Genomic DNA, 24,881 nt, shown 5'->3' on the forward strand with positions numbered 1-24,881 from the left:
CCCGGCGGGTCCCGCCCCTCCCCCCCGCCACCGGTCCCGCCCCCGCCCCGAGCCTCTTACCGAGCGCGTCTCCGGCGGGGCCTGAGCTCCGTCCCGCTCAGAGCCACGTGGTGAGGGGGCGGGGCTGTGAGCTCCACGCCGAGCGGAGGCAGCTGCCCCGCCCCCTCCCCACGCCGCTCTGAGCGGGGCGGGGCTCAGGCCCCGTTGGAGCTCCCAGCCCCGCCCCGCTCACCACGCGGATCAGGGCGGGGCTCAGGGGCTCAGGGGCCCCGCCGGAGATGCTGAGGCTCCAGGAGAGGGGCGGAGGCAGGAGCCTCCGCTCTTCTCTTGGGGGCCCCTGCGGAGCCCGGGGCCCGGGGCAAATTGCCCCCTTTGCCCCCCCCTCTGGACTGGTACTAGGGGCGGGTGAGCAGAGCATTTGTCCTGGCTGCCAAGTTCCATTAGGGGGTGCTAGATTGCTGTGTGCCCCATTCATTTTTCCCCCTCTTCTCTGATTAGCTGGCTGTGCTTCCTCCACCGCTGATTGTCTGTTTTATACTTCTTTTTCAGCTCGCCTGGGGATGTAGGGGCAGGGGCACCAAAAATGTTTTCTGGGCTGGCTGGCAAAATGACTAGGGCACCTCCTATGTGTGAGACTGTTTGTAGACCCAAAGTCTGAATGAGCAAATTTGGGTATTATTGTGTCAAAAGTGCGGACATGGTCACACCTCTAGTCTATATATGTTTTTGTGTGTTTGGGATTAGGGTGTTAGGAGGAAAGAAGAGGGTGGGACAACGAGATTTCAACACAACCAAAACTGAATCCATGCTGGTCACTGTCAGCATGAGCAGGAGTGACAAGGAGGGGAAGAGCAGAATGGCTGGGTAGAAGGGTCTCTGGTAGAGGGAGGAAATATCTTGCTTGGAAACACTTTAAGCATCTCAGAGCATGGAATACAATATCTGCAGTGGTTGAGGGTGGGGGGAATGACTGCCCAATGAATCACCGCTGCACACAGCGCCACGTAGGTTGTCCTCTGGACATATGTCCCTGCTGGTGTGATGCCAAAGAGCCACCAGGTGAAATGTGGGGGCCGCAGGCAGGAAGGAAGGGGCAGAAAGCAGATGCAGCAAGTTAGTGAATAGCTGCTGCAGGAAGATGATGGAGAGTTCATTGCTGTTGCTGCTGCATTGGAGTGGCACCAAAACAGGTTCCGATGCTGGCAGACCAGGTGCCAACTCATGCTAAGGGGTCTGGCTCACTGAACACTGACAAATGTATAGCTGGAAAGCCATCTGGGTTAATGTAGTTAGAATAGCTATTAGTGTTTGTTTGGTATTTAGACTTTATTTAATGGGTGTACAGTGATGCATATATTAATTCTACTTATATCTATAATCAATGCTAGAAAGTAATTTTAAGTGTTTGTTTGCTTATAACTGTAAAATGTTTGCTCTGAAACACTGTAAGCCACCAAAAGGAAAAAAAAAACCTTCACAAGGTGCAAAATGCTGGGTTCCTACCAAAGGTGTTATCTCCTGCCCATCAGGAAGGAGTACTGAATCCAAATGGGCCCATTGCTTCCCCACACCTACCTCTGAAGAGGTTACGTGCAGACGTGCTCATCCCACAGTTTGGACTCTAGGGAGATGGGGATAAAAATCCCTGACTGGAAGGAATTAGGGTCTTTTTATGCTATTTGGACTCAAAGGGGCAAAGATTCCTAAACATAAGCAAAAGGTCCCCAGGACTAACCTGGGTTAGCCCTAATGGACAGGCAGAGCGCCCATATTTCAGCAGCCCAATCTCTGTCTGAAACCTAAGGCTGCAAAGTCATTTGTCATGTATGTTTATCTGTTTTAACCTGGTAAATCACTCTTATTTCTTTTCCCTAGTTAATACACCTTTAGTTTCAGTACAGGATTGGCTACCAGTGATGTCTTTGGTGTGAGATATAACTGACCTGTGGTAAGTGACTGATCCTTTGGGACTGGAAGTAACCTGAATATTTTGTGATCTTTGGAGTAAAGTGACCATCTCTCACAGAGTCAAGCTTACCTGGGTGGCAAGATAGATCCGAATGCCCCAAGGGACTGTCTGTGACTCCATGGTAAAGCTGTATAGTGTCTGAGGGGGTTACGCTTGTTACTTGGTTGGTAAAATCTAAAGATAGCACTCACAACCAGTTTGGGGTTTGTGCCCTGCTTCTTAACAGCCTGCCCTGCGGCTGGTAGTCTCACTTGAGAGCTACTCCAGACAGCATGACATAGGGGGCATAGCATTTGCCCATGTTTAACAAGGCCCCACCACACAAAGAAGAGAGCAGGAGCTTGCACCAGTAGGGACGCTCCTGCAACGGGACTAGGAGCTGCTGGTTGAGGGTATTAAATAGCTGCAGGAGGGCTAATCATAGCATCCTTTAGCATCAGACTCCTTTCTGGTCTACCAGGCTGTTCTAATAGCAGGGCTTATTCCTCCTGCTCCAAACCCTGGGGCAGGGCAGTCTGTTATTGTTGCCCCGGCTGCTACTCAGCAGGATTCTACCCCTGCTGCTGGAGTTGCTAGATTGGATGCTTCGACTATCCTGTTTTTACTACTCTTAAATACTGTAGCTGCTGTTTCGCGAGCCCTTCTGAAGGGAGGGGAGGTGTGACTGTAGGCTAATGGAAACCAGGAGGGATGTAGCAGAGATACATGGGGAAAAAAGCACAGAGATGAACATGAAGGAAGCAAAGGGGTGTCATTAGTCAGGCTGTTCTTGGGCAGAGGAAAAGAGGACAAGAGCAGAGATATTGAGTCTTCATTCATTAATGCTGGTGAAGTGACTGGAGGTCATTACATTAAAGATGCTGTAGAAATGCAAACGATTAGCACCGAGAAAAAGGAAGTAACATGTACAGATGGTATGTCCAGAATGGGAGGAGAGAGATTCTGGTTGGGTTCTTTGTCGTTTTTTCATATGCATCTCTTCAAATCTTGGGTGAAGTGACTCAGGCTTTTATTCAAGGACACTGTGGAAAGCAGTTTAGATTAATTTCTATCTTTTTTTTTGTTTGTTTGTCCCAGAACTGTCTTTATCTGAGTTCTCACTTCCAAAGCCACTTAAAATACATCTTTCCCTGACATCTGTGGACTTTTTCATGACTAGTCTCCTCCAATGCAGGGGCTTATTGAGTTTGTCCGCCCCATCTTGACCCACCCTCAGGTGGTGAGAAAATGCAATCTGGGTGTTCATTAGCACTCAAACGGCTTTGTTATATTTGCAGCATTTGAAGCTTCTGCTGTTAATGATCTTGATGGTGACAGTGTAGCATTTTCTGTTCTACTAGAGGTTTTTTTGTACTCCCATACTCCCCAGCGTTCCCTGATGCATCTCACTTTAATGAGATGTTCCTAGGTTTAGAAGCTGGGGAAATAGGAGGAGAATAATGACATTAATAAAGCCCCCAATACTTTGAGAGAATCCTACCAGTGATCTATGTCTTTATGATGTAAAATACGACGTTAATTCTGTCCTTGACACATGGATCAAGCAACCTTTGCAATACTTCACCTTTTATGCAGTCTGTGGCCATCCTCAGAGCTATTTTATCTGACTGCTGTATTATCTCTGATGGTTTTGAACTTAAATTCCCTCCTCCACACAAGATTTGCAGCTATCAGGTGGTATCTATTTCTGTTTTTTCCCCCACACCCAGCACTGTAGCATCTGATACATGAATGCTCTTTAAACAAGCAGGTTCGCCATGCTCACTCATGCTATTGTTTCAGCAAGCCACAGCTTTCAGCATTGTGCGAGATCCACAAACCACATGGAATGGCTTTCATCTTTCAGTGACTATGGGGAAAACAGCAGAAGTGGGAGGGATTATGGTAGAGACAGCTATGATGTAGCTGAAGTGGCTCAGTCAGCACCATGGGGCATAGGGCTTAATAAATTCTATGACTAGAAGGGACCATTATGATCTCTGTTTATCTATCTTAGGTACTTACATGGCCTCCACTACTGCAGTATCGGAGCACCTTACAATCGAACGTATTTATCTTCACAAAACCCCTGTGAGGTGGGGAAGTGCTATTATTCTCACTTTACAGATGAGAAATTGAGGCACAGAGAGGCTAAGTGACTTGTCCAAGGTTACAGTGGAAATCTTGGATGAAGTAGTCTTTGAAATCAGGTCTCCCAAGTCTAGACTAGTGCCCTAACTACTGGTGCAGCCTTCCTTGCTGATCAACTGGTCTGATTTACTGAAATGAACTCTCAATTTTTTACCTTTTCCACCAGTGCTTTGAACCCAAAAATTTATGAGTGAGAAACCTACCTCTGGGTCACCAGGCTGGACCACTGATATGTACTGTTTCTTTAATATGTTTTGGTCTGTCTGTGGGAGGCAAGGGACAAGGTGCTGTAGATTTCTCCCACTAGTGACTGGAATTAAAAAAATAAGATCTAGTTGAAATGCAGTGTTGTAGCTTTGTAGGTCTCAGGACATTACAGAGACAAGGTGGATGAAGTAATATCTGGTACGGACCAACTTCTGTGTGTGTGTGTGTGAGAGAGAGGCTTTTGCACTCACACAGAGATCTACTTCAGATCTGGGAAATATACTGAGCATGTCACAGCTTAATACGAGGTTGGACAAGTTGTTTAGCATAAGTAGTTGACATACATTTCAATGGACTGTTCAAGGTGCAGTGGAGTTCAAGGTGAAGCTAGTTGGAATATAAATCAGTGGCTCTCTGGCATGGAGTAAAGATTAGTTGAGAACAATCCTATCATCAGCTGGCAGCAGACTGTATTAGCTCTAACAGTAATGGGGAAGTGGGAAGGGTGGATGTTATACTATCAGCATAGACTGATTATCTTAAATTCTGAGGTCAGGGCCGGGGCCTGAAATGAAGAGACTGGGCTAAAGAAATGGTTCAAAGTTACCCTTCAAGTCAGTGGCACAGCTAGGAATAGAACCCAGTATTCCTGGCTCTCTTATTTGAATGTCCCCAACTTGGTATCTGACACAGAGGCAGCTGTCAACAGATAAGTCTACACTTATGTTAGTGTGTGGAGTGCAGACATTGCACACCCAGATAGCATAGAGTGACAGCATTGGAACTCACCACCGCAGCACCTCCCGCTGGTCTCTCCAGGAATTAGCTCAGTCCATGGGGAGCGCCCTTTCCTGTTGGTGACCCATCCATCTCTCGCCCTCTGTTAGCGCTTGGACCCGCATTGCTTCTTTCTGCTCACAGCATCACCTTCAGGACACAGCCCTCTGGCAGTGCCCCTTAGTCCATCCTCACCCCCTACTGGGTGGTGTTGGGGTTAACAGCAATCTTTCTCTGCACCCCAGCCACAGTGGTCATCCACACCCCAAAGTCTAACCCCTTGTGTCAGGGGTTTGGTGCAGTCCACTACTGCCTCATCCAATGGCTGGGTGTACATGCAAGGGGGAAGAGGGGGACCCAGGCCCACCCTCTACACTGGGTCCTGACCCAGGAACCCTTTGGCAGCAGCCTACTTGCCCTCCTTCTCTCCCCCTGTGCATCTCTCTCCCTGGGCCGCTTCCCCTTCGGCCCCTTTGCACCACTAGGCCCTTCTCTCAGGGCCTGCAGGTAGCAGGCTGGAGTTTCCTTCAGCTCCCCCAAGCCTGCTCACCACTGTACTATCCCAGCTGCTAGTCTCCCCACACAGGAGACAGACCTTCACCCTTTGAAGGCCTGGGAGAGACTCACTGCTCCCTTCTTGGGCAGCCTTTATATAGGGCCTAGCCCAGCCCTGATTGGCTGGTCCTCTCCAGCCCCTGATTGGCTCCTGGCAAGCCCTTTCCCATTGGCTGCCCGTGTGCGCAGCCACACTGGCCTGCCCTGGCCCACTCTCTCACGGGTATTAACAACAGTGTAGATGGTGAGGCATGGCTTAGGCGATTGGAGTAGAGTGCCCTTCATGCCTGAACCCCCAGGGTATATACACCCTATGCAGCTCTGGACATGCCCAAGCAGTGTAGTGGCCTGCTTCTGGAGCCTTTCACTGCTGCAGTGAAACACTCCAGCAGTGGGGAAAAGCTGTGGTGGGGGGGAGGCAGCGGGGAAAGACTCCAGCAGTGGGGGAAGGCTCTGGTGGGGGGTGGAGGGGTGGGAAGGGAGGCAGTGGGAAAAGGCTCCTGCAGCTTCCTGCAGCCAGTAGCTACACACATCCTGAATGCCACCTCAAGCATAGGCAAGGTCAAAGAGACGCAGCGCAGAAGATTCCAGGCATATTATTACAATCTATCAGCCAGATCCACTCAGTTGCCCTTCCCGGTGGGGCCACTACCAAGGTTGTGGAAGGCACATCCCATTCTGCTGTCATCTGGTGACACCAGTATATTCAGCAGACTATTAGGTCTCAGGTTGTGAGTACACAGGAAAACTCTCTTAGTTCAGTATATCTCTATGGATGTAATATACTGGATGAGCTGCAACACAGAGAATTACAGAAGCGAATCCTATCTTAGGGTCTGTCTGGCTAGTTTCATGGTTGCTAATGGATGGAAGGCAAAGATGGCATGATGGATGGGACTCTGTGTACATCCGTTGCTTTGTGCAATGCCCAGATTTGACTGGCCAGTCCTTTGACAGAAGAATATGAGGAAATAAAAGCTCCTGTTGGAGAATATGTGCTCATGACAGTCATTAACGCAGGCATGTTGGACCCTCCAGGTATGATCTGCTTGTACACCTGCTTATTCAGTATGCTGGCAGGAGATGGCAATGGTCTCTCTAACTCTACTGAAAGTTCTTAAGCAGACAAAAAGGCTGTTGCAATGGGCAACAGAATCAGCAATTACTCTTCTACGGAAGGCTCTCTCGGAATTTTACCTCCAAATCCTGCAGATCTTTAAAGTGCAGTTGTTAGAAAAATGAATATGTAATTGTTTGTATTACAAGACTAGCCAGTGCCTCCAATCAAGTTCTGCAGCCTATTGTGCTAGGCACTGTAAGAGATTATAGTTTAAATAGACAAGACAGCAAACGGTGGGAGAAGAAATAGAGGCAGAGAGAAGGGAAGTGATATGCCCAACATCATGCAGCAACTCAGTGGCAGGGAGAGGACGAAAAGCCAGGTGTCCTGAGTCTCAGACCAGTGCCTTCGTATCACACTGCCTCTCCAGAATAGCAGCTTTGTACCCCGTGCACTGCTCCCTTAATAACTTGCACTTATATCTGCCAATACAGCTGTGGAAAAGGGAGCCGGATTCATTCTGGATCACACATCTACGAAATTACTGGCCAGGGGCCTCTCTGAAGTTAATGGAAAAACTCCTATTAATTTCAATGGGGTTTGGATTAGGCCCTAAATTGTGAGAAAAGCTCTGGTGGGAAACTATTTCTTTTCCTCTAAGAATATTTGATCAACATTTTTGTAAAAAATTTTGTTGATGAAAAAGTGTTCAGTTGCCATAAACTGAAAAAAGGGGGTGTGTGTGCATATGTACACACCCTTTTTATATATTATAATATATTTTATATAATAATAGGTTAAACAGAAAAAGTTCAACCATTTCTACTGCAGAGTCTTTATTAGAGGTGGTGACGGCAAGGGCAGAAGCAAGGGACACAGCTTGACTTCCTGATTCCAGGGGAGCTCTGCACCTCTAGCAGTTAGAAAAATAATTGCTTGACTTATATACTAAGCATACCTGCTCTGGAGTGACTGAGAGAATAAACAGGAAACTCTGCAATCTCATTTATACAGAGTCACTTTCTGTTTTTAAACCTCTCCTTTAAGAAGTCACCACAGAACGAGTGCAGACACAGATGCTTTTTAGTCAGGAAATTAAGGGTGATGAAGAATCTCCCATTTAAATTCAGTTTAATTAGGGGACAGTATGAAGCTGCAGGCAGGCCAGCTCCACTGTGTGTCCTCATGTGCAGATGGTGAAGTGCCAAACGGAATCAAAAGAAACTTTAATTACAAGGATGATCAGCAAAGGCAAGCCACATGGAAAAAAACAGAGCTATGAAGAGGAGGGTAGAGCATTGTTACATAATAGCATCAACAAGGATGCATCTTATCACTACCCTTTGGGAGCTGCTAACATTAATAAATGATAGCAGGCATTTCTAATGTATACAATTACATTTTTAGTTCAAAGGATCCATTAAATTGTTTATAATAGGCGAGTACAAATCTGTATCTATAAAAATAGCTGAGAAATGGGCCTTACCCAAAATTACAGATCTAAACACTCCCAAATTTGGGGGTGACTGAATTTTTTTCAGGTTTTTAAACAAGAACCTTTGTGCTTTCTCCCATGATGCCCTGGACAGTTGAGAGGAGCTCCCTGTAAACATCTGTAAAACCACCTCATTGTTCTCCTTCAAATCCCTCTTTCGAACTCTCCGTTGCTGTGTCGACTACCAAAAGCTTGACAACGGGTAGGCAGCTGTTGCTCTATAGATAGGTCCCTACCAAATTCACAATCCATTTTGGTCAATTTCACGGTCATAGGATTTTTAAAATAATAAATTTCATGATTTCAGATATTTAAATCTGAAATTTCACAATGTTGTAACTGTAGGGGTCCTGACCCAAAAGGGAGTACTGGGTGGGGGGAGGGTTCATGAGGTTATTGTAGGGGGGTCGTGGTGTAGTCCGTACCCATCGGTCTTGGCGGAAGGCCACACCCTCTCACAACAGAGAGTCTCCTCTGGAAGGGTTGAGACACTTTCCCAAACTTTTTTCTACTTTGAGCTGAACAGTTTTGAGGCTTACGATAATTATAATGAGAGACACATTTGAATTGCTCCTTCCTCCACCCCCCCAATTTGAACCTGTGCTAAATATTGGGAAATTTCAGATGCAAATGCAGGAAATGTTTCTGTGATAAGGAAACTGCCTTCCAAATATGAATGGATTTAGCCTTACATTAATTAACTTCACAAGGCAGGGAAGCAATTAGAGTCACCATTTCAGAGATGGGGAACTGAGGCACAGAAGTTAAATGACCCAAGATATCTGAGGCAGAGCTGGGAATTATCTCTAACTCCTCTGAATATTAGTCTAGTGCTGTAACCATTAGCCCAGAAATGAGGCAGACATTGAAGAAAGCAGACTCATAAACAGGGGGCAGAGTGACTGGACAGACAATTGAGCTTCCAGGACATAGATGTAAGTGAGACTAGATAGCGAGCTGAGCCACATGTGACACATACCTGTGTGACTCATGCTCTAGCAACTAATAGAGACCTCCTAACAAAAAAATCTTTATTTCTGGTAATGATGCTCAGTCTAGAAAGATCACAGCTTGACTGTCAGATCCCAGTGTGTGTTGGCAGGGTTGGCAGTTAAGGGGAAAAATATCTTTTTACTTGTAAATGGAATAGAACTGATACAGAATCACTAGGAGAGAATAAAGATGAAAACTTCATGGTGCCAATTTTACAGTCACCTTTAAAAGTAGAGCCTCACTTTAAACTTCAGCTAGTTGAAAACCTAATTTTCTATTGAAAAGCAGTTATGAGGAAACATTTTTTGACCCTACTCCTGAGTCCTAGCCCTGGGCCCTATTCACAAGAACATCTTTGTTCATCTGTTCTTGGCTATTTCTAAAATTGGCCATAGTCCCATTGCAACCCAAAGGGTAGATCTGTGGAGAATGCTCCCTCTACCTGTTATATGGGTGTAGCAAGTTACTCAGCATATTCCTCCCAGTACCTAGGAGGCATTACCTGATCATTGGTATAATGCCTCTCTACAAGCCACCCTGGTTTTGCAGGTGCATACAACTCCCCAATACTTCTACTCAATAATTTGGCCAATTACAGGAGACAAATATCCGTAAGGAGATGGAGTTTGAATGCCCCTTAGAGGCTAGGATGACCCATTCCTATTCAATGCTTTATGAATAGGAACAAGCACCGGCAATGACTACTGTAGGACATCCAGCATCCAAACCTAGGAGTGCTGGGATTGGATTAAAGTCCTTCTGTCCAGTTTGCTAAACAGTGAGGTACTGTAGGCTCAATCATGCCTGATAGGTGCTGGCTTCAGTAGCTCTGTAGGACTGATCTCTTATCAGCACTGACATTTGTGATAGAGAAGGTTGGCCATTTCTCCAGCTGGTTCCCCAAATGTACCCCTTTATGGATCAGCTGGTTCTCATTTCTGGAAAGTGCTGGGTTTGCAGATGCAATCCCGCGCTCTTGCATAGGTCAAGTGTGAGCAGCTGTAGTAAGTATTTGTCCAAATCCCCTGTTTACACCATATATGGATGGTTGGGAAAGAACCAGTGGCATGCACTGTAATCTGGTTATGCTTATTTTTTCTTTCTCATTTCTCTATCTGTGTGCTATTATCGCAGATGCAAATAGCTATCTGCCTGAATACTGGCCTAACTGCTAGTCTGGGATCTTGGGACTAGCTTGGCTGAGTTTGGGAAATGTATTGGGACATTTGTACATTGTACATTTGTACATTGTAAGGCACTGTATTTCTTCCTGTCTCTCCGCCCATAGCTCCCTTATACATAAGGGAAAACTATTGGTATTTCCAGCCAATCTTTCAGAGGCTGCCCTTGTCAAATATGATGTGTTTTTGTACGGCTTTTGCTCATTAGAAAAAGAAAACCATGGTAACTCAAGCTCTCAGAGGGCAGCAGCATGGTGAGCTGGCAAGAAAGTAAATCCAAGCCACCAGAGAACTGGATTTGCCGTGGGTTTGGCATGGTTAAATATGGTGGAATATTTTTATTTTCCTTTAACATTTTTTCAGAAAACAGTGAGTCTGGAATAGAAACAGCAAGTACATTAACTTGTAACTGCCTTTGAGCCCATCTGACAAAGCAACTAATCAGTGCCCTGGCACGGAGTGAGATTCTTATGCAGTATTGGTTAAACTGTGCCTTTCAGACACAGCCCTGTGCTAGGATTCAGGGAAGGGATAACGTTCCTGCCAGGCCCATGGAAAATTCTGCCTGCGTGAGCCAGAATTCCTTGTGAGGAATGTTATAGTGGGAACTCTGCCGCGTTTTGGAAGTGAGTAGCATGTACTCTGCTCTGCCCGCATTCAGGCTGCTGCTCAGTTTGGAAGTGGGATGGGGCCATGGACATTGCAACCCCCCTTACCTCCTCTAGGAAGGCTTGTCCTATCACTGTGCAGTGTCTGTGCTCCCAGTCCACCAAGTAGCAAGAGTTATCCTCTGCATAGGGCAGTAGGGAGGTCCTTTGTATCCTCGTCCACATTTGGGCACCAACAGTCTGGCCCTTTTTGTTTCTAAAATAGCCTGCCACTGCTTCTTTTCATACCTACAAATATGAACTAGTCCGAGGAGTATGTACTCTCTAGTTCTGTTCGGACTAAGGTCATCATTGAAGAGGATCATCTTTTTCCTACCTCTCAGAAGCTGGTGATGGAAAATACCTACCAGTTCAGCCAGTCCTTCCCCTAAACTTGCAGAACTGCTCTCGACGGTGCATTGCCCAGTCCCATTGTAAATACATACAATGATGCTTGCATTGCTTTTTTTTGTGGGAGACAATTCTACGTTCTAATTAAGCTCCCTGCTAAGAAGTTTTCAGCCCAAATTTTTCTTCACCTTTGTCAACTTCTGGAGGAGGTCAGATTTAAGTCCTGCTCCAGGAGAGCAGGACTTAAAAGGGCCTAAGGCCCAGATGTTCAAAGGTATTTATGCACAGAGCTCTGATTTAAATTAAGGGGAATTGGGCAGCTAACTACCTTTGATGAGCTGAGCCTAAGTGACTGAAACCTCGTGTATGCTAGAAAATTAAGTCGGCTTAGCTACATTGCTCAGGGGAGTGCAAAATGTACACCCCTGAACAGCATAGTTTAGCCAACCTGACCCCCGGTGTAGATAGCACAAGGTCAATGGAAGAATTCTTGGGGAGGTGGATTACGTACCGCAATTACGTACCCCTCCCATCGGCATAGGTAGTGTCTACACTGAAGCACTTTAAGTGTAGACATGTCCAAAGCCAGGTGGTGCTTGTGAAAATTTGCACCCCTGGACTTTTCAACTTTTGAGTGTTTGACTTCTAACTGCTGAGTGTTTGAGACACGAAAGTACCAGATCTGGTCTTTACTTTGAGATCCCACATTCCTGAGATTTTTTTCTAAACACAGTGTTTGCCTCACTTCCTGACATAGGGAGAGTGAGACTGAAACTAGGGTGGACTAAAGGCCTGAGAACTGAGAGAGAAGGGACAAAAATTATCCCTGGTGTTGATCACAATGGAGATAGAGTAAGAATTAATCTGGCTCTGGGTGTATTAAACAATGCTCACTGCTTTCGTTTGTATCTCAGAGCCACAAGCCTTTTAACTTTTCTATAAAGTAGGACTATATGTGTGTCCCTGTTGTCAGGCACCTAAATAAGGGGCCTGATTTTCAGAGGTGCTGGGTTCCTGAGGCTTCCATTGACTTAAATGGAAGTGACATCCACTGAGACCACAGCTGAATTTGACCCAGCATCTCTGCACTAATCTGCAGCTTCTTCTTTTGAATCTCTCAGTGTAATGATTTGCTGCATCAAACAAACTTACATGAGCTCTGTGCCCTTCCTCTGTGCTTAGTTGTGTCTCACTCTATTACCCAGTTAGCACCTTATTAACTACAATCCATGAGTCTCTTTCCTCTAACACAATAGTAACATCATATTATTTATGCTATCACAATTAGACTACCCCTCTTTGCAGCCAGTGAAGTCAGTGGGAGTACTCTGGTGTTTACAGTTAAGCAAGCGCATAAATCTTTTGCAGAATCAGGACCCAAGATGGCATCTGGTTTTAGAAATATAGTGCCAGATCCTCTGCTGGTGTAAATTGGCTTAGTTCCATTGAAACAAAACCAATTGACCCCAGCTGAGGATCTGCTCCATTATGTATCAGCACTTGGCTTTTTATTCTTTACATGATTTTGGTTTATAATTTTTAAAAGATAACCAGGGTCAGAAGATTTTATTTTATCTAATGGGGCTCAGAATGCCCATAAAAAATTCTGAGCCACAAAACAGATAGGTTGGAAGTGGTATTTATAATTTACTGCAGACACAAACCACGTTGTTTTCATTCTGTACCACATTAAATTATTTAAAGCTGGGGGTTGTGGTCTCATCAATTCTCCTACACTAAATGGGGTCAGTGCTTGCATGGGACTCCATTCCCCATCAACACCCTGTGAAAACTCAGGCCTGGCAGGAAATGCTCTTGGTGACAGAAAGCTGGTAGTCTTATCTCTGAGCTGGGAATGAAACAATTTTCTGGAAGATGGTCAGGGTTTAATTTTATAAAATAATATTTAACGTGACAGGGAAGCTACCTGCTCCACTGTGAATAAAGAGGTAAACTTCAGCTCATCTTCTCTCTCTGACTGCACAGGTGCTCTGGAGAAGGGGTACATGACTTGCTGGCTCTATGACTGATGTCGGACAGAATCCCTTTGGAAAAGGAAGGTGCTACTTCTGCAGTTAGTAGGGCTGGAATGCAACTGGAGTTGGGCATTTAGGTAATGTGGGTGTATGAGTTACCAAAGTGTCTCAGTAATGGATGGAGGCACATATCTATTGCTCCCAAAGAAATACTCGATAACCTAATAACTCACTATCAATTCTGACATTTATACTTTTAATTATTGCCTTAGTAAGGATTGCAAGTGTTGATACATATGGTGGCTGGGGCCAATCGGCAAAAGGAGACCCCATGCTTGGATGCTGTAGAAGCATGTTCATGAGCTAGAAACAAAAACATGTAAAAGATGTTGGTCTGCTGTAAAGTGTAAATGAAACTGTGGGGTGAAACCATACAACCATAACCCACCTTCCTTACCAAAAAATCAATAGACATAAGTGTAACTTGACTTTCATCTTGACTTTTAAAACCTAGATTGTAAAAGGGACCCTAAGCATGGAGAAAAAATATATGATGTCATCAGGCAGTTGGATCACACTCTATCCAAACTTTTTTTTAAAAGTTTAACTTTTGATGTGGCTTTTGACTCATAGGTCTCTGTCAGCCACTAATTTTCATAAATATAATTTTTACTGTACACTCAAATATAGATATTAAAATAACATTCATAATTTTAGAGAAGCAAAATTCCTTACTTATAGAACATATTCAAAGAACTTTGCTCATGAACGTGACTTGGAAAACTAGCTGTCATATATAAATCTTGCAAATATGAGTAGAATTTGATGCTATTCTAATATCTTGGAGGGTAAATTATTAATGTTCAGTGTTAAAGAGAAAATGTGTCTAGTAGGTTAAATACACAACCTCCCTACGATGACATTCATATACCCTCACTTTGAAAGTATGTGGGGGAAAATGTCAATATCTTTAGAAAGTGAAGTGTGGAATGCTAACAGAAATTTAGTAGCAGGATATAGCATTCACCTTGCTAAATACCATCTATTCCCGAGTAATAACATGCTTATGATGCTGCCAGGCAAATTATCAAATACTGAGATTGCTAGATTTTATATGTATACTGCAAAACGGAAGATGATCCAAAAGGGTAAGGATTGTGGAAGAAGTAGGAGAGGTCTCTGACTGTGGAGCCTCAGCCTGTACTTTGAAGTCATAGAATCATAGGACCGGAAGGGACCTCGAGAGGTCATCTAGTCCAGTGCCCTGCACTCATGGCTGGACTAATTATTATCTAGGCCAGGGGTCTCAAACATGTGGCCCACAGAGTTATTTCCTGTGGCCCACCAAGCTCTCCTCCCCCGCCACCACCCCCCTCCAGTGCGCCATGTCCCTGCTTTTCTGCCTACCTCCAGGCACTTCCTGCTGCCAAACAGCTGTTTGGTGGCACTTAGAGCTTTCCAGGAGGGAAGGGGAGGAGCGGGAAGCTGCGCGGTCAGAGGAGGAGTCGGAGAAGAGGCAGGGTAGGGGCGGGGATTTGGAGAAGGGGTTGGAATAGGGGCAGGGAGGGGGCGGAGTTGGGGTGGGGACTTTGGGGAAGGCATTAGAATGGGGAAGGGGTGGGAAGAGGTGGGATAGGGGCGGGGCCTCATGGGGCCCATGTCCCACTGAAGGAGGGAATAGCTACAGTAGAGAATGGTATTGGTCCATTACCACATGGAGATGGTAGAATCACCAATAATAATGCAGAAATGGCAGAAGTGCTCAATAGACATTTCTGTTCAATATTTGGGAAAAAAACAGATGATGTAGTCATGTCATATGATAATACTTTTTTCCATTCCACCAGTATGTCAGGTGGATTTTAGAAAAGTTTGAAATTTTTAAATCAACAGGTCCAGATAACTTGTGCAATTTTTTTAAAAATAGTTGTTTGAGGAACTCACTGGACCATTACAAATAATTTGTCAGTAGGTCTCAGAACACAGAGGAAGTTCTAGAAGACTGGAAGAAAGCTAATCTTGTCCCAATATTTAAAAAGGGTAAATAGGATGATATGGGTAATTATAGTCTTGTAAATTTGACATTGAGCCTGGGCAAGATAATGGAGCAGCTGATGCAGGACTCAATAAGTAAACAATTAAATGAAGTTTATATAATTAAAGCCAATCAGCATGGATTTATGGAAAATAGATCCAGTCAAACTAATTTGACAACCTATTTTTATGAGATTACAAGTTTGGTTGACAAAGGTAATAGTGTTGACATGATAGATTTCTGTAAGACATTTGACTTTGTATTGCATGACATTTTGATTAAAAACTAGAAAGCTATAAAATGACCATGGCACCTATTAAATGGATTAAAAGATGGCTAATGGATAGGTCTCAGAATATAATTTTAAGTGGGGAATCATCATCAAATGGGAGTGTTTCTAGTGGGGTCCCACAAGGATAGGTTCTTGACCCTAGACTATTTAACATTTTTATTCATGACGTGGAAGAAAATGTAAAATCACCACTGATAAAGTTTACAGATGACACAAAAATTGGGAGAGAGTGAGAAATAATGAAGACGACAGGTCACTGATACAGAGCAATCTGGATAGCTCAGTAAACTTGGTACTAGCAAACAATATACATTTTAATAGGACTACATCATAGAATCATGAAAATGTAGTACCGGCAGGGACCTTAAGACGTCATCAAGTCCATCTCCCTGCAGAGGCAGGACCAAGTAAATGTAGACCATCTATTGCAGGTGTTTAAAAACCTCCAGTGATGGGGATTTCATAGCCTTCCTGGGAAGCCTATTCCAGAATTTAATTATCCATATAGTTAGAAAGATTTTCCTAATATCTAACCTAAAACTCCCTTGCTGCAGATTAAGCCCATCACTTCTTGTTCTACCTCCAGTGGGCACAGAGAATAACTGATTAACATCTACTTTTTTGTAGCCCTTAATATATCTGAAGCCTGTTATCAGATCCTGTCTCAATCATAGGTCAGGTTTTCTAAACCTTTTTTTTTTGTTTTGTTTTTTCTCTTCTGGACTGTCTCCAATTTATCCACATCTCTCCTAAAGTATGGCATGCAGAATTGGACACAGTATTCCAGCTGAATCTTCACCAGTGCCAAGTATAACAGGACAGTTACCTCCCATGTCTTAGCCCTGGTCTACACTGGGGGGGGGAGAGGGATCGATCTAAGTTGCGCAACTTCAGCTACATGAATAACATAACTGAAGTCAATGTACTTAGATCGACTTACTGTGGTGTCTTCATCGCGGTGAGTCAACTGCTGCCGCTCCCTCGTCAACTCTGCCTGCGCCTCTCGCCGAGCCGGAGTGCCGGAGTTGACGGGAGAGGGCTCAGGGGTCGATTTATGTCTAGACAAGATGCGATAAATCAATCCCTGCTGGATCGATCGCTGCCTGCCGATTTGGCGGGTAGTGAAGACATACCCTTACATACCACACTCCTGTTGTTACACTCCAGAATGATATTAGCCTTTTTATAACTACCTCAAATTCTTGACTCATATTCCATTTGTGAACCCACTAGAACCCTCGCATCCTTTTCCGCAATACTCCCAGCTTTCACCCACGAAAGCTCATGCTGCAAAACGTCTGTTAGTCTATAAGGTGCCACAGGATTCTTTGCTGCTTCCCCAGCTAACCAGTTATTCCCCATTTTGTAGTTGTGCATTTGATTTTGCCTTCCAAAGTGGAGTAATTTGTACTTGTCTTTATTGAGTTTCATCTTGCTGATTTCAGACCAATTCTTCAGTTTGTCAAGGTCATTTTGAATTCTAATCCTGTCTTCCAAAGTGCTAGGAACCCCCTCTATGTCAGTGTCATCTTCAGACTTTATAAGCAAATTCTCCATTCCACTATCCAAGTCATTAATCAAAATACTGAATAGTGCCAGACTCAGGACTGATCCCTGTGGGACTCTACTGGATACATCCTCCCGGTTTAACAGCAAACCATTGGTAACTGCCTTTTGAGTATGGTCTTCCAAACAGTTGTGCACCCACTTTATAACAATTTCACCTAGACTACATTGCCCTAGTTTGTTTATGACAATGTCATGTAGGATGATGTCAAAAGCCATACTAAAATCCACATATAGCACATCTACAGTTCCCCCTGCCTCCCATTCACTGGGCCAGTAATCCTGTCCAAGAAGGAAATTATGTTGGTTTGGCATGATTTGTTTTTGACAAATCCATGGTGGCTACTCATTGTAACCCTATTATCCTCTAGGGGATACAAATTGTTTAATCATTTGTTCCAGTATCATTCCAGGTATCAAAATTAGACTGGGTGGTCTAACTCCCGAGGTCCTCTTTGCTCCACTTTTTAAAGATTGGTGCTATTTTGCCCTTCTCTCATCCTCTAGGACCTCAATCATCCTCCATGAGTTCTCAAAGATAATGGCTAAAAGTTCAGAGATTGCTTCAGATAGTTCCTCAAGTACGCTAGAATGAATTTCATCGGGTTTTGCTGATTTGAATACATTTAACATATCTAAACATTCTTTAACCTGTTCTTTCCCTGTTTTGGCTTCCTTTTGGCCTTCCCCCTTGTTGTTAGTATTAATTGTGCTGAGTATCTGGTCACCATTAACCTTTTTAGTGAAAACTGAAGCAAAATAGGCATTAAACACCTTAACTTTCTTGATGTCATCAGTTATTAGCTCTCCTTCCCTGCTAAGTAGAGAACCTATGATTTCCTTCATCTTTCTCTTGCTCGCCATGTATTTAAAGAACCCCTTCTTATTGCCGTTTAGGTCCCTTGCTAGGTGTAACTCATTTTGTGCCTTAGTCTTTCTGATTTTGACCCTGCATGCTTGTGCTGTACTTTTGTACTCCTCTTTAGCATTTTGTCCATGTTTCTGCTTCTTGTGAGATTCCTTTTTGATTTTCAGGTCATGAAATAACTCTTGATAGAGCCAAATTGGTTTCTACCTATTGCGCCGATCTTTTTTTCGCACTGGGATAGTTTGTAGTTGTGCTTTTACTATTGTCTGCTTGAGGAACTGCCAGCTCTCCTGTACTACTTTTTCCCTTAGATTTTCTTCCCTTGGCACCTTACCTACCAGTCATCTAAGTTTCTTAGACTCCTGTTTTGAAGTCCACTGTCCTTGTGCTGCTGCTTTCACTCCTCTCTTTCCTTAGAATCATGAAGTCTATCATTTGTAAATGTAACTGTGTACATCTAGGAGCAAATGGGCTATTACAGAAAACATTTCCATAGGGTAAATTCCTATCCTGCTCTCCCCGCTGCCCATCTTGTCCTTCTCTTGACATTGCTTCTTAGAATCTCTATGCTTCTGGACTACATTATAGCTTTGCTGCTGCAAGCTGGTCTATATTGCAAGACCTCTGTTTACTTCTAGGAGTTTCTACAAAGATGCAAGCTCTCCACCCATGAAAGATCTTTCAGGATCAGGGCCTAAGTCTGGTGCAGATGTAGTTGTTTCCCTGGGAAGTACAATAAGAACTGTAGGTCTTTTTCAGTTTGATTCACCCACATTTCCAACAATTCCAGTTTCATTGTTTCCTGAAACTAAGAGCTCTGGATTTGTTGAAGCCAATTCTGTAATTCTAATTTCGAGCTTCTACCGGGCTTCCTTAATACACTCTACAGCACCTGTTTGCCTGTGTATAGAATTCTCCTTCTCTCTCTTAGCCCCAAGTCCTAACTTTTTTCTGAGTGTAAATGCAGAGTTACTCAGATGGTGTCTCTGACTGGCTATTAAAACAATAATTTCCTCCTCTCTTTCTAGTCCTCTGTGTAGATGCTTTTATTTCAAACTGAGTGTCCCATTACAATTTAATTTGTCAATAAGGAATTGACTCAAGTGAAATAAAAATAAAACAGTGTTATTCTAAAATAATTGTGTCCACACACAGATTTGTGCCATAATAATAAAAGGTTTGACCCCAAACCACCACAATTTAGTTATTTCTTTGTCAGTTTGGGGTAGATTTCCCACACTCTCAAATGGCTCAGGAAAAAGCCCTCCAATTCACTTAATTGTAGTCATTTGAATGTACGGACCATGTCCCCTCCCTCCAAGATTGCTGGATTACTCCTGCTAGATAAACTTCTTTTCTTGCTTTCTTTGGAGTGTTTGAGTCAGAGTGAAGAATAGAGATAGTCAGAAAATGGTATTTTTTTCCACAGAAAATTTTGAGCTTTCAGAAAAAAATCCAAATCCAAAATACTTCCTCTGAAAACTAAAATATTTCAATGCTGAAATGCTGCCGTGATGCCATGTGGGACTTGTATTTTTCAGGTGCCTCATGTTCCACTTTCCTCTATAGTTCACACTCCACGGTAGGGCAAAATCTCCCATCATTCACCATGGTCTTCTCTGTTGGTGAGAGAAGGCTATATTGTATCATGGGAGATGAAGTTCGGCAAGGGAGCCTGGTGCATAGAGAAGAATGGGGACACGAGGAAACCAAAGTACATCTCTCACAAGGCACTTTGTGGTAGCATTTCAGAATCAGATTTCCACTGAAAATTGAAAGTTTTGGTGTTTGGGTGTTCAGTTTTTTCAATGAGTAACCAAATTTTTCCATAGAAAGCAAACTCTTTTAATGGGAAATTTTCAGCCAGTCCTAGTAAAGAGACAGGAGTTGTCAGTCAGGGAAAACTCCTCTTCTCCTCATTCCTTCCCCTGAATTTTGCACTGTTGGAAGAGAGAGAGAGGGCAGGAACTGGAAGCAAACATTTCATTGGAGCATTGATTCATGGGTGGAGCAGTGTGTGCTTTCTATCATATGCAAATCCTGGACCTCATCTATCTAGGAGGTCAACAGAAAAACAAGTTGATTTCAGACATGTACTCTCAAAAATAGTTCTAAAAATATGTTGAAATGTATAACAAAATTGAACCAAGGTCACAGTTTTCAAAAACAATGATTGATTTTTGTGTGGCCATCTTGAGACACCTTAAAGGAGCCTGGTTTTCAGAGGATGGCCACTTTATGTAAATTAGGCCTCTTTATGGTATCTCAAATTGGGCACCCCAACATAACTATTTAAAAAAATACCCTTGGCCTAGATGTGTTTTCCCTTTGAAAACAATGGGAAAGAATGGATTGCTCTGCTCTCAGGTAATCTATTCTCTGGGCACGATGGCAGAAACGAAGCTCACAGTTATCTGCTACTGTCACAGAAGTGGTGCGCCATTTATGGATATTACTGGTGATATAACAATGTAATATACACAGTATGATTTGGTGATTGGGGCATGATGCTATTTGCAACAATTTCGTATATGCATCACGTGATAGAAAAACACAATGGTTTTCCTGGGAGAGGTTTTAGAGAACATATTGATTAGTGAAATGTTTGACTTTCTCATTTTACAAGTCAATGTTTGTTCGTTTACTGTTTAATAAAACTTGTAAATAATGTCACACTCAAGAGGATTTGGAAAAAATCCCAGTACCCTTTTTGGACCCCAATTAACCATTTTTATCAGGAATTTGCCAATTTTATTCAATTTTTCAAAAGGTTGAGATGGAATAACATGTTCAAACACAAATAAGAATTGTGGGCTAGATCCTGAGATGGCATAAACTGGTTTAGTTGCCTAGAAATCAATGGAACAACATTGATTGATACCTCCCAGGATCTGGTCCCAAACCTCTATATGAAGCAAATACAGTACATGTTAAATGAGCTGGGAGCTCTAGTCATATCCTGCCTTAACTACTGCAGCCTCCTCTTTTCTTGTTTTAGATGCTAACCTTGCACTACTCCTGTCATCCAAAATCATTTTTACCCCTTGAATTGACCATGTCACTCCTTGCAATCCTTGAACGGGTTCCTCAAGCACCTTGCTCAGCCTCAACTTATCTCTGACCTTGTTTCTGCTCAGATAAAAAGGCAGGCTTCAAGGACAGCACATTTGTTTAAGCTCGGCATTTTCAGTTGCTTTCACAAAGGCCTAAATCCTTCACACACTTAAGAATGTACCTAACTTTGCTCACAAGAGTAGTCCCAGTGGCTTCAGTGGGACCACTTGTGAGTCAAATTGCTCATGTGCTTAAGTGTTTTGAGGGTTGGGGCCTTATGTGTCTGTGGTGTTGGGAGGACAGCTTGTGCCTGATTTTCTTTCAGAGGTGCTGAAGCCAATGGAACTGCATTGGTGCAGCAATCTGTGCTAGCAGATTCTGACAGGATCAAAGCTGAAATATGCACATACTGATAAGCATGGTGTGTAACCAAATAAAATGAGCAATATCCAGCATCTGCAAAGTTCCATTGCTTGAATAAAAAATACTTGGGGTGGAACTTACAAGTCTTCAGCAGTGGCCTAACTCTTACTCACATTAAAGTCAAAGGGAGCAGAGCTAGGTCAATGCTGAAATTTTTGATTAATTAGTGTAAGGACAGTTAAGTATCAGAGGGGTAGCCGTGTTAGTCTGGTTCTGTAGAGGCAGCAAAGAATCCTGTGGCACCTTATAGACTAACAGACGTTTTGCAGCATGAGCTTTCGTGGGTGAATACCCACTTCTTCGGATGCAAGCAGATACTTGACACCATGCAAGGCACTGCTTGCATCCGAAGAAGTGGGTATTCACCCACGAAAGCTCATGCTGCAAAACGTCTGTTAGTCTATAAGGTGCCACAGGATTCTGTAAGGACAGTTATGATTCATAAATTTACATAATGGCTAATACAATATCCATACTGCAGTGTATTTCCAGTACTCTGCTACACTGTGTCTGCATTGTAGTTTTTGTCTAATAAAACTTGCAAATTGTTCAGAGCTGTGATTGTATGTTCTGTTCAGAACCGAGCACTCAGACAGAGCTTAACAAATAACCATAACAGCAGAAAAGTAAGTCTCCCCTTAACTCATAAAACCTTTCCCCAGTATATGCTGCTGCAAAAGAAAGTTCTGAGGATTTTTCACTTCCTACTGTACTGTTTATCTTTATGGCCTGCAGCCATACCACCTTGATCTGTGATCTTGTCTGATCTTGCAAGCAAAGGGCTGACTCTTCTAGGGCAGGGTTGAAGATGGATAGAGAACTCTGTCCTCTTAGTCTACCAGCTTGGCACATTCAAAAGTACTAACTTCACATGAAATCTTTTAAACAGAACCAGCAAAACCCAAATTCCTGGACCTAATAATGTTCTCCTGATCTGATGTTCCATTAAATATGAATAGATCTGTGATGGCTCATAACAGGACAAAAATCAATATGGCTCCATAGTCACCTTGTTTAATACAGTTACTTGGGGTATTTGGAGAGTGGCAGTCTGGGCTACTTGGCAAGTGGGTGACTTATGTTGACAGAAGACAGATGGTCTTACATTAACAGTGCTGGACTGGGACTTGAGAGGACTAGGCTGAGTTTCCAGCTCTGCTACCAACTGGATGGTCATGGTAAAGTCACTTAATTTTTCTGTGCCTCAGTTTCTCATCTGGATAATAATACTTCCTTTGTCAGCCCTGTCTATTTAGACTGTAAACTCCGTCTCTTACTATATGTATGTCAGCACCTAGCACAATGGAGCCCCTATCTTGGCTGGGGCCACTAGGTGTTACTATACTTTACATGTGAATTATTATAATTATGAGACCTTGTTCAGAACTGCCCTCTGACATGGGTCTAATAAATCCTCTTTTGGATGAGTAGTGCACCCTCCACCACCCCCCAGCCCCACCCCAGACTATTGTATTTATGATGGAAACATTAACGAGAGAGAAATGTTAAAGGACTGCCAAAAAAGTTTGTTGTTCTAAAGGGTAGAATCTGCTTGGTTGCTTTTTAAAAAAATGAACCCTTGCCGATGCCTTTCCTATTGATTGATAGACTTATTGATGCATTATCCAGCAGCAATCTAGACCAGCAAGGTCAATAGGGTGTAATTACTAGCAGAACAGGCCAGAGTCTGCTCCCGGAGCTCTTCTCCCTGCACAAGCTCTTTCGGTATGCATATCACATCTCCCTGCTTGTAGCAGGCTGATGAGTGTGTGCAGTTAGCACAGGCACACACATACTTCTGCGCTTTCCCTGAAAGTGGAGCATTAGCAACTGCAGTCAAAAAGCACCCCTGCTTCTTCAGCTGTGGTACTAGCAGCAACTGTCTAATGCTGTCTGGAGGAACTTGGAGACAGCCCTGAAGACAAGTTTAAAAGGGACCTAGTGGCACCCTGCTGTCACATCTGGTGTCATGAATCCACTTATGAATAGCTCATTTACAATCACTTTCTTAGTCCCATCAATAGTGTACGCTCTTCCAGAAAACTGTCTGTCTTGGAAGGAGGGAGCACACTGCTGAAGGTATGTTGCAGTCTTCCTTACCTTAAATCTTTTGCTGAATGTTTCCATCTGTGAATCTTGCTTGCAGACATTCCTGTTCTATGCAGTTTTCTATTGTGGGCTGCTCGGGAATCGCTTTAGCAAATCATAGCAACATAAATAAATGGTCAGGAATCTTTCACTCAGTAAACTAAGTAGATCGTGTTGTTAAAAGACAAAATAAATATGACTGGATTAAAGTTTCAGAGCAGATGATAACTCAGCCTGCAGATCATATCATAGACAACTAGAATGCCAGTGTTAATAGCAATGCAACATTTCCTGTCATAGGCTTCCTAAGTGTGGCCATACAACACTGCTTTTTAATTGATGTGTTTATTAAAAATTATCCATTCTTGCCAATGGTAGCTGCAATTTGCATATGTGTTTGGGAATCAAAAATATACCTTTTAGTTAACTTTGATCTGGCTGTGGACTACAACACACTTAGCATTTCTAAAAGGAAAGGTGAGTGAACCATGCAGTGCAACTCACCTCTATAGTTTTACAGGTATAAATCTAGTTAGTAAAACTCTTGGCCAAAGCCAAGAAGTTTACTACAATTGTGAGTTTCTATGAATGTAGCAACTGAGCAAACACTAAATATTAATTGTTCAGCTTTCTGATCCCAAGGTTTTATAACAATGTATGATGTTTAAAGGTGGTTGAACCTCGGAGAGAGGAAATTATGACAGCGGAGATGTGATAAGCATAGAATATTGTTTTGTTGCATTGAACTAGCTGACTGTACCTTTTATCTGCTTGCAAGAAACTTGATTTGTGAATTATACTTGTGGATTCTTTTGCTAAGAGGTCCCCCACAATGTAACACAAGTACATTTTCGATATTTCAGGATCTTTCACTAGCATGGGAGATATATTACAATATGTCCATACAGCCCCAATATCTTCATGTGTCAAAGCATAATTTACCATGAGGTTATTCTGATATAGCCAGTGTTTTTAATGTGAATTCGGCATCATCTCCATTGCTTGCAATAAAGGTAAACTTACATACGAATATTGTCAAGGGGGAAAAAAAGCCCTACTCATAATTGTATATATTTTGAAAGTATCAAAACAGACTTTGATTAATATTCCTTCAAAGTATTAAGAAAATCCCTGTGGTTGTAATTTACAAAAATTATTCATGCAACTGAGTTGATCCAGCCTAGAATAAAGAAATAGTATTGGCATGAGAATAC

The 24,881-nt window shown here is 43.2% G+C and overlaps 1 long non-coding RNA gene across 1 annotated transcript in view; it reads left to right on the forward strand.

Moving 5' to 3' along the window:
* Positions 1–24,881, forward strand: part of LOC123350641 — a 64,123-nt gene that overhangs the window by 20,915 nt on the left and 18,327 nt on the right. Inside the window, exon 3 of the long non-coding RNA XR_006573788.1 lies at positions 1,902–1,948. This is a non-coding gene — a long non-coding RNA (uncharacterized LOC123350641). The remainder of the gene's footprint in view (positions 1–1,901; positions 1,949–24,881) is intronic.

Source organism: Mauremys mutica, chromosome 1 (assembly GCF_020497125.1).
Source record: "Mauremys mutica isolate MM-2020 ecotype Southern chromosome 1, ASM2049712v1, whole genome shotgun sequence".
Taxonomy (NCBI): Eukaryota; Metazoa; Chordata; order Testudines; family Geoemydidae; genus Mauremys; species Mauremys mutica.